The 9,180-nt window shown below is 37.7% G+C and overlaps 1 pseudogene; it reads left to right on the forward strand.

Annotated features, from left to right (window-relative positions):
* The first annotated feature begins 6 nt into the window (after nt 1–6).
* On the forward strand, nt 7–1,408 carry LOC116863588 (annotated as a pseudogene).
* The last annotated feature ends 7,772 nt before the right edge of the window (nt 1,409–9,180 follow it).

Here is a 9,180-nt window from a genome sequence, read left to right on the forward strand (position 1 = left end):
AATGACAATGACAGACAGTTAAATACAAGGTCACCCTTGTATTTAATCACAGAGTTTGCAATGGTACCACTGAAGTTGATGGCAACAGTGTCCACAATAGATAAGAAAGCCTCACAGAAGATTGGTTTCTGATTGCATAACCTACTCAAGCTTCACAAATCACATAAATCATGCATATATAAATGGTTCTATTCAAATATAGATAAGCAACTGCTTGAAGGGGATGACTACTTCTGTGTCTGTCAGGAGGAGTACTTTACTAATTTAAAAACAAGAAAATTAATGAGAGTAGAAAAATCAGGTGACTTATAGGAAAACCACAGAGACATTCTTGTGCATTTTTTTTGAGCAGAGACCAGCATTAAAACAGAAATGACAGAAAATAATACTGTTACAAAAGAGGAAAGTTGCAGATGTTGCCCAGGTCGAAGATCTCCCAGATGAAATTCCTTTACCCCTGGTTATTGGAACCGATTATGTGGTGTTCAAGATGGTCTCTTCACTGGATGAATAGTTGCTATGGATACTTTTAATGCTATGTATAGAGTAACTTTTGATAGGGCAGGGCTTGGCGCCCATACCATCCCTGACTATGAAGTTCTTAGTAATAAGCCTCATGAGTCAAGGCCAGTTTCTGCCTTTGCACAAAAACAGGGACCTTCCTGATTCTTTATGACTCCACCACGGTTACATTAAACTCCTCTTCTCCAGTCAACAATTATGGATGATGACACTGTACTAGCAGTCGCCTTGGAAAATTAAGATTTCTGGCTCTGACACTGAAATGCTAAGTCGTTTTCCAGTACATTTCCTATCCAAGTGAACAAATTGTCAAAAATTCTCATGCTTAAAAAGGAACATATCAAAAAATTAAGAGCAATGAACACAGAAGAAGGAAAATTGAAATCCTATCCCATGCCCATTGGCACTGAGTTTCAGCAGAGATATGCAACCATCCTTGAGGAGCTTGAGCAACTCAACAAGGACCTCAACAAAGTTTTGCATGAAGTGCAGCAATACTGCTATGAGCCTTCTCCAGATCAGGACGGGCAGCCTGTGATCCAGCCCTCAGATAGGAAATAGAGGTGTGAGGAGGAAGCCCAGGAGCTTGACTGGCAGCCAACACCTCCACTAGATGGCCCCATGTTGAGAATGAAAATCTGACAGACTTAATCTCCAGCTCACTCCTATTTTATTACAAATTAAGTGTCTGGCAGAAGGAGAGCTGAATTCCTTTGAGTTCAAATCACTTACAGATTCATTAAATGGTATCAGGAGTACAATAGATGCTTCTAATGTCAGTTGCTTTCAGAATAATGTAGAAATCCATGTTTCACACATTTAGAGCCGCCTGAGCCAGATGGAGAGTCTGCAGGCCTTCACTACCAGGGACACCAACAGAGACTGAGAAACAGCCTTCTCTGTTGCATCTGTACAGGACACTAGTGTTCCTTCACCTCGGCTTCCATCACCAAATGACCCACATGCTGGAATAAAAGGGAACTCTACATCTCCAGTGAAGGCATTGGAACATATTGTCATGCTTCTTGAACTGCCACTGCTGACCGGCGTTCTGTTTAGTTTTCTTCCTATGATTCAGCTTCAGTAGCATCACTTATGTTACATGTTTATTGGCAAGTGTTTTTCACCCAAAACTGTCTGAAGGTAAGATGCTTTCATGGAAGAGTGTGCAGACCCCTTTATCAATGTGCATGAATTCGGTCAACAGGCACAGACAGCTGTTTCTTTGGCCAGTGCCCTCAGACAAGTATCTACTCTTGGGAGCTGTGGACTGTCCCCCACCCAGGCTCTGGAAAAGAGCACACTCCAGAGGCAAGAAGTTGCTTGTGGAGGAAGCCACAAGAACAGCCATGGGAGATGCAGCCTTGACAAGTATGTGGGGTGGATACCTGAAGGGTGACGTGGCTCTAGAAATCATTTTAATAATCATAAATATTTTAATTTCTCAAAATTCATAAAATAAACTTTTGTTGTTCGTTTGTTGAAAGAAAAGGAAGGAGCAGGAGAAAAATAAATTACTTGCAAAATGCTACATTTCAGCAAGTGGATTTAGCCTGACTTTTCCCATCAATTCAGGGCAAAAGGTGCTATTGTTATGAGACTCATTTAAAAAGACTGATAACCCACTATTTTCATATTTTTTAAATTTGTACAACTTTTCAAGGAGCGGACAGTTTAAAATCGAACTGTACACAATTTATAAATTCAAAAGATTTTATAAGGAAAACACATATAAAAACCAGCGCTATGAAATGCAGAAAAAAAAAAAAGGTTTGTGTTTGGTTGTGGGTTCTTCTGTTATTTTCTTGTTTCTGTTTTTGTTTTTTTTAAAGGAAAAACCCTGCCTAAAATGTTAATCTTGTAAAAAGTGTGTATTTGGGATTTTCTTTGTTTTAATATAGACTATTATTAAGTCAAAATACATGAAAATTATTCTCAGATTTGGAGTTTAAGATAGAGCTGTAGACGTGGTTTTGATTCTTTTTGATGTCTCATAAAATGGGACTTTTTTATATGTTAATGCATATAAAACTAAAAGATTATTTTTAATTTAAATTTTTGTATACTTTAGTTAGTGCCATTTATACTTAGCTAAACTGTTCTGTTGATTAAGAAATGCATAAATCCTTTATCCTTAATATTTGTAATTCTAAATAAATTGATCTTTGAAAAGTAAAGAAGAAATGTATACAGAGAAGCAAAGGAACTAGAGTAGCCTTTAGAAAAAGAAAAAGAAGAAAGAAGGAGAAAAACAGTCTTAGAGGAGGAATCGCACTACATAATTTTAAGACTAACTCTAATAGAGTGAGTATAGTATGGCCAAAAGCGTAGATTCCTAGGTTGAGAGAATGAAAGAGTCCAGAAATTGATACACATGTATACGGTCAGATAAAGGAGACACAGCAGTCAAATAGAGAAAAGAATTTATTTTCAGGAAATAGTGCTGGAGCTATTAGACATTCATAAGCAAAACACAGAACAAAACAAAACAAAACCCTACCTCAACTCATACCTTGTACTACATACACAAATTAGCATAAAATAGATAACATACATAATAGTAAAAATCTAAAAGGTTTTTTGAGTTAAATTTTTAAGAAAAATTTTTGTGGTTAAGCGACAATTTATTTCCTGGATAGGACACTACAAGTATAAGGAAAGTATAAGGAAGTATAAAGTAAAATATCGTAAATTATTCTTCATCCAAGTTAACATTTCTTCCTTCAAAATGTTTTTGAAAATGCAAGAACAAACTATAAACTTATGGAAGAAAATGTAAAACACACCTCTTTGCAAAGGAATGGTGCCCAAAGTACATAAAGCTTTGTGGTTTTGTTTGTTTGTTTGTTTGTTTGTTTGTTTTGAGAGAGAGAGAGCAGGCAATTGTGCAGGGGCAGAGGGAGAGGGAAGGAGAGAATCCCAAGCAGGTTCCATGGCCAGCACAGAGCCCAAAGCAGGGTTTGATCTCATGACCCTGGGATCATGACCTAAGCCAAAATCGAGGATTGGTTACATAACCACTTTAGCCACCCAGGTGCCCTTTCTTTTTTTCTTTTTCTTCCTCCCCCCCTTTTATTCCCATGAGGAGGGAGGAAACTCATAACAATATGAAAAAGGTCACTATTAAAATTAGGGTTTATACAGCTGATTCACAAAAGGAGACAAATGGTGATCCATAAGCACAAAGATGTTCAACATTATTACTTATAAGGAAATTCCAGTTAGATCTCTGATGAGATAGAATCACACATCTATAAGGATGCATAAAAACGATGCCATGGCCATATCAGTTGCAGGTGAGAGTGTGACTCACCTGGAGTTGTAGCATATTTCTGGGGGGAAGGAAAACCAATCACCAAGGAAAGCAATTTGGTAGTATTTTATAAAATTTAGCATCCAAACCAACAATTGTGCCCCTCTGAAATAATAAAAACAGTGTTCACTCAAAGGTCTGGATGGCAGAGATGCAGTGGTTATAAACACAACTACCCGAAACACAAATACCCTTCAACTGGTTAGTGGATATTCTGTGATACTAGTATACAGTGGAATACTGCTCAGCAGAAAGATTAATAAAAACACAATAAACTACTGATCCATGCAATAGCATAGACAAATCTCAGTTGTATTATGCAAAGTGAAAGAAACCAGGCTCTAAAAGTGACATACTATATAAATTCATTTCTATGACATCCTATAAAAAAAGGTACAGATGAATAGTTGCCAGTTTCTGACTTTGGGCAGAGAAAAATGACTTATAAAGAAAATAAATAAAATTTGTCATATGATGGATATACGCTGTATATTGTTGATGTGGTGGGAATATTCATGCAGCTGTATACTCAAGAGTATATTTTTTTTCAGTAAGTACACCTCCTTGGTCTTGATTTATTTATTTAATTTTAAAGATTGTATTTATTTATTTGCCAGAGAGAGAAAGCAAAATCAGGGGCAAGGGTAGCAGGCAGAGGGAGAAATGGGTTTCCCAGGAACAAGGAGCCTGACATGTGACTCAATGCCAGGACTCTGGGGTCAGAACTTGAGCCAAAGTCAGACACTTAAACAACTGAGCTACCCAGGTGTCCCCATGTTCTTAATTTAAAACAAGCATACAAAACAAAGACACTTACTGGAAAAGAGCATGGAGAAAACCATGAGAGTCCAGCAAAAGTGTGATATGTTCCTTGACAACTTTAGAAAATATTTTTCATTGTTGGAAGTGTGGAATGGTAAATTGGGGCTTTGCTTTAGTCATTCTGTAATATATTTACATATATTTACACAGAGGATGTCTAGAGAGATCTGGTGAACACAAAACTAAGGTTTCAATACCAGCAGTGACTCATTTGGCCTATTTTATTTTGATTTCTATTGTCATTTTATATCTTAAATTTCATAAAACACCTCTATTTATGCCTTATTTAATTATTAACAGTATTAAGTTTTCCTTTCCCAAGTGTCTCTATTTGAACAATAACTATGTGGTCATGCTACATAAGGACAAATCCTGACAGATACAGGTAGAAGAATGGCTTTCTCCCTATGGAGTTGCTAGGAAAATGTGAGGTTCATGCTTAGATCTCTTGGAAGAAAATGTTGTGTCAGTCTGAAGTTAAATCTTACAGTTACAAAAAAGGAAATGTGTCTTTAATACACTATCATACATCAATTAAAAGTTTGCTGAACATATTTCATACCTTGGTGTGCACTCTTCTTCCCACCAATTTAGTTACTTTCTTTAAATAGGGAAATTAAGCCATTAATGAAAATGATGTATAAAACCGTATTTTGCACTGGCACCTCTGTATTCCTATTCTACAGAGCATTAATAGAGAGCTCAAAACAAAGGAACAAATAAAAACAACAACAATAAAAAAGGGTGATGAGGTCAATCATAAGCTCTTCTCCCATGGTTTAATGAAATTGAGCTACAGATTCTTCCCTGTTCTTTGTTCATTGCTCGAAGCACAGAAAGAAAGCACAAATTAGGGCACTTTTAAACTACTCCCTAAAAATTCCATTGAGAGGGAGGCATGGCCCTTTTTAAAGGATGAAAGAACATTTTAACGAATTTATCCTACTTTGTGCCTTAAGGAAGTAAAATAAATTGGAACTATTACTGAATTCCAATGGAGCAGCTCGGATACTCACAGGGAAGATAACAGGGCAAGTACTTTCTCCCCATCTCTGGGCCGAAAGACAAAGTCCAATGAATGAATTAGATATTGCCTTTTTTGATAAGTAGATGAAACATAAAGCAAGTTAAACTATTGAGGAAATTAGAAATCAAACTATAATGTTTCAGACTATTCTTTTGAGAGTATACATATTAACCCCATTTCCCCTCTTTGGGTCTTATTAAACCACACAAAATCATTTCCTCTTCAAGGATATGGTAAATCTTTTTAGCTTGGAAAATTAATTCTCCAAATCCCTGTGTGAAACACCTGAATTTTTCCATCAGTAGGTCTCAAATAGCCATAATTCAAACAGCGATTTGAAGAATTAGACAACCGTTAGAAGAGCAGTTAATACTCAGGAAAAGCTGGTGTAGTTCCAAAGCAGTGTTCACGTTGTAAGCTCCATTTGGTATATTTTGCACAATGTTCTATTAGTTCTAGTTATAAAGTAGGAGAGGAAACATAATTTATCCCAAGAAATAGGTGAGTCCTTTTTTAACAAAGCAGATATATAGTGAAATGTTCCAGAAAATGTATGGAGGAAGCAGATCTTGGCAGAAAATATAATAGAGGGAGGTGGCTAAAATCTGAGTTAATTCCATCAGAAGCAGACTTACTTCATTACTTGGATTCTAATACGTGTTTGGGATCTGGCCTAGTGGGGCAGAAAAAAAGAGTATTTTCAATTCTATAAAAAAGTGCATGGAATAAACCGAGTAAGTTCATCCCATATCAGTTGAGGGATATGACTTTATTTGACAGGAGGATCATCATTCCTTCAATAAATAAGACTTGGTCCCAAATAAGTTCTCCCATTAACAAATATTCCAAGTTAACCTAAATTTCTCCTAAAGTGTCACTGTAGGATTCAGTTAAAATAATCTTTCATCCTTTAAATAACAACACAATACCAATTTGTTATTTAAATTCCTTCACTTACTTTTGCATTATTTGAATTTCTTTTTTATGTTGGATTATATGATTTCATTTTGGATTTTGGTATTCAGTTTTATATGTATTTTAAATTTCAGACTATATTTTTCTTTTTCTTATGTTATACCATTTATTCCCATAACTTCTTCATTCCATAACTTTTTTTAATTTTTAATTTTTTAAATTTCTTTTCAGTGTACCAGAAATCACTGTTTATGCACCACACCCAGTGCTCCATGTAATACATGGCCTCCATAATACCCAGCACCATGCTCAACCAACTTCCCACCCCCACCCCTTCAAAACGCTCATATTAGTCAAGATGGCGGAGAAGTAGCAGCTGAGACTACTTCAGGTTGCGGGAGATCAGCTAGAGAGCTTATCTAAAGATTGCAAACACCTACAAATCCAACGGGAGATCGAAGAGAAGAAGAACAGCAATTCTAGAAACAGAAAATCAACCACTTTCTGAAAGGTAGGACTGGTGGAGAAGTGAATCCAAAGCAACGGGAAGATAGACTGCAGGGGGAGGGCCCGGCTCCCGGCAAGTGGCGGAGCAACGGAGCACAAAAGCAGGACTTTTAAAATTCTGTTCCTCTAAGGGATATGGCTCCAGAGGCTAAACCGGGGTGAAGCCCGCGCGGGGTCAGTGTGGCCTCAGGTCCCGCAGGGTCACAGAAGGATCAGGGGTGTCTGAGTGTCGCAGAGTTTGCAGGTATTAGAACGGGGAAGCCGGCTACAGAGACAGAGCCGAGGAGTGACTCTCAGTTCGGGGTTACCTTGAACAGGTCGCAGGTTCGGTCAGCTCGGAGCGTGGCTGGAGGCCAGGGTGATGGGAGTAATTGGGCACTCTTCTCTGAGGGCACACTGAGGAGTGGGGCCCCGGGCTCTCGGCTCCTCCGGGCCGGAGACTGGGAGGCTGCCATCTTCATTCCCGTCCTCCAGGAACTCTACGGAAAGCGCTCAGGGAACAAAAGCTCCCGAAAGCAAACCCGAGCAGATTACTCAGCCTGGCCCCTGGTAAGGGCGGTGCAACTCCGCCTGGGGCAAAGACACTTGAGAATCACTACACAGGCCCCTCCCCCAGAAGATCAACAAGAAACCCAGCCAGGACCAAGTTCACTTATGAGGAGTGCAGTTTCAATACCAAGGAGAGCAGTGGAATTCCAGAGGAGGAGAAAGCAAAGTACGGAACTCATGGCTTTCTCCCCATGATTCTTTAGCCTTGAAGTTAATTTAATTATTTTTCTCTTTTTCAATTTTTTTTCTCTTCTTCTGCTAAATTTTTTTAACTTTTACCCTTTTCTTTTTTAACGTTTTATAACTAGTTTATCTAATATATATATATATATATATATATATATATATATATATATATATATATTCCTTTTTCTATTTTTTCATTATTGGTTTTCTTTTTTTATTTGTTTCTTTTTTCTTTTCTTTTTTTTTTCTTTCTGAACCTCTTTTTATCCCCTTCCCCCACCCCCATGATTTGGGATCTCTTCTGATTTGGCTAAAGCATATTTTCCTGGGGTTGTTGCCACCCTTTTAGTATTTTACTTATTCCTTCATATACTCTTATCTGGACAAAATGACAAGGCGGAAAAATTCACCACACAAAAAAAAAGAACAAGAGGCAATACCAAAGGCTAGGGACCTAATGAATACAGACATTGGTAATATGTCAGATCTAGAGTTCAGAATGATAATTCTCAAGGTTCTAGCTGGGCTCGAAAAAGGCATGGAAGATATTAGAGAAACCCTCTCGGGAGATATAAAAGCCCTTTCTAGAGATATAAAAGAACTAAAATATAATCAAGTTGAAATCAAAAAAGCTATTAATGAGGTGCAATCAAAAATGGAGGCTCTCACTGCTAGGATAAATGAGGCAGAAGAAAGAATTAGTGATATAGAAGACCAAATGACAGAGAATAAAGAAGCTGAGCAAAAGAGGGACAAACAGCTACTGGACCACGAGGGCAGAATTCGAGAGAAAAGTGACACCATAAGATGAAACAACATTAGAATAATTGGGATTCCAGAAGAAGAAGAAAGAGAGAGGGGAGCAGAAGATATATTGGAGAGAATTATTGGAGAGAATTTCCCCAATATGGCAAAGGGAACAAGCATCAAAATCCAGGAGGTTCAGAGAACCCCCCTCAAAATCAATAAGAATAGGTCCACACCCCGTCACCTAATAGTCAAATTTACAAGTCTTAGTGACAAAGAGAAAATCCTGAAAGCAGCCCGGGAGAAGAACTCTGTAACATACAATGGTAAAAATATTGGATTGGCAGCAGACTTATCCACAGAGAGCTGGCAGGCCAGAAAGAGCTGGCATGATATATTCAGAGCACTAATCGAGAAAAACATGCAGCCAAGAATACTATATCCAGCTAGGCTATCATTGAAAATAGAAGGAGAGATTAAAAGCTTCCAGGACAAACAAAAACTGAAAGAATTTGCAAACACCAAACCAGCTCTACAGGAAATATTGAAAGGGGTCCTCTAAGCAAAGAGAAACCCTAAAAGTAGTAGATCA

This window comes from Lontra canadensis, unplaced genomic scaffold (assembly GCF_010015895.1).
Source record: "Lontra canadensis isolate GAN:19392208 unplaced genomic scaffold, GSC_riverotter_1.0 scaffold1749, whole genome shotgun sequence".
Classification (NCBI taxonomy): domain Eukaryota; kingdom Metazoa; phylum Chordata; class Mammalia; order Carnivora; family Mustelidae; genus Lontra; species Lontra canadensis.